Here is a 582-nt window from a genome sequence, read left to right as displayed (position 1 = left end):
AGCTGTTGGAGTGGCTAGAATCAGTAGATAGAAAGTAAAATAAACTTAGTCATCATTTTAGAACAATAGCAGCTGTAGCTGGGCACTATAGTATTGGAGACCAAGATTTGAAGCCTTATACCTGAGCAGTATTTTTTCTGTTAAGAACAAAATAATTACTAAGAAATAATTGTCTAAATAACGTTTTACCTGGACTTAAGTCTAATGTCTGAGAAATACAATTTTTTGGATTCTTAAAGAAATATACTTATTATTTTAATTTTTGGTTATACTTTCCTTTTGGGTGTTTAAGACCATATAGTTGGCCCAAATAACTCAATTTATTGTTACAATTAAGGTCAATTGAGGATTTGTTCCTAAGGCATCACATGGGCTTGGGAGGAGCTCCTGGCTCCTTTCTTTTACCAGTTCCATCTATGTGAAGATAAGTCAAAGGTTTTGCTCAACCATTGTTGGTTTCTCTTGGAAGCATGGAGGAAATGATTCCTCTGTGTTGAATCTCCTCTTTATAGACTGGACACTAGTTCAAGTCCGTCTGTTGGGGTCACCTTGGCCTCCTTGATCAAGAGGTCAGATGACCAC

The 582-nt window shown here is 36.4% G+C and overlaps 1 protein-coding gene across 3 annotated transcripts in view; it reads left to right on the top strand.

The window, feature by feature from the left end:
* Window positions 1-582, top strand: part of Stag1 (stromal antigen 1) — a 421,107-nt gene that overhangs the window by 307,776 nt on the left and 112,749 nt on the right. The gene's annotated exons all lie outside the window — the stretch shown is intronic.

This window comes from Nannospalax galili, unplaced genomic scaffold (genome assembly GCF_000622305.1).
Source record: "Nannospalax galili isolate Female #2095 unplaced genomic scaffold, S.galili_v1.0 scaffold861, whole genome shotgun sequence".
Taxonomy (NCBI): Eukaryota; Metazoa; Chordata; class Mammalia; order Rodentia; family Spalacidae; genus Nannospalax; species Nannospalax galili.
The sequence above is the reverse complement of the archived record's forward strand: the minus strand, read 5'-3'. Positions and strand labels throughout refer to the sequence as shown.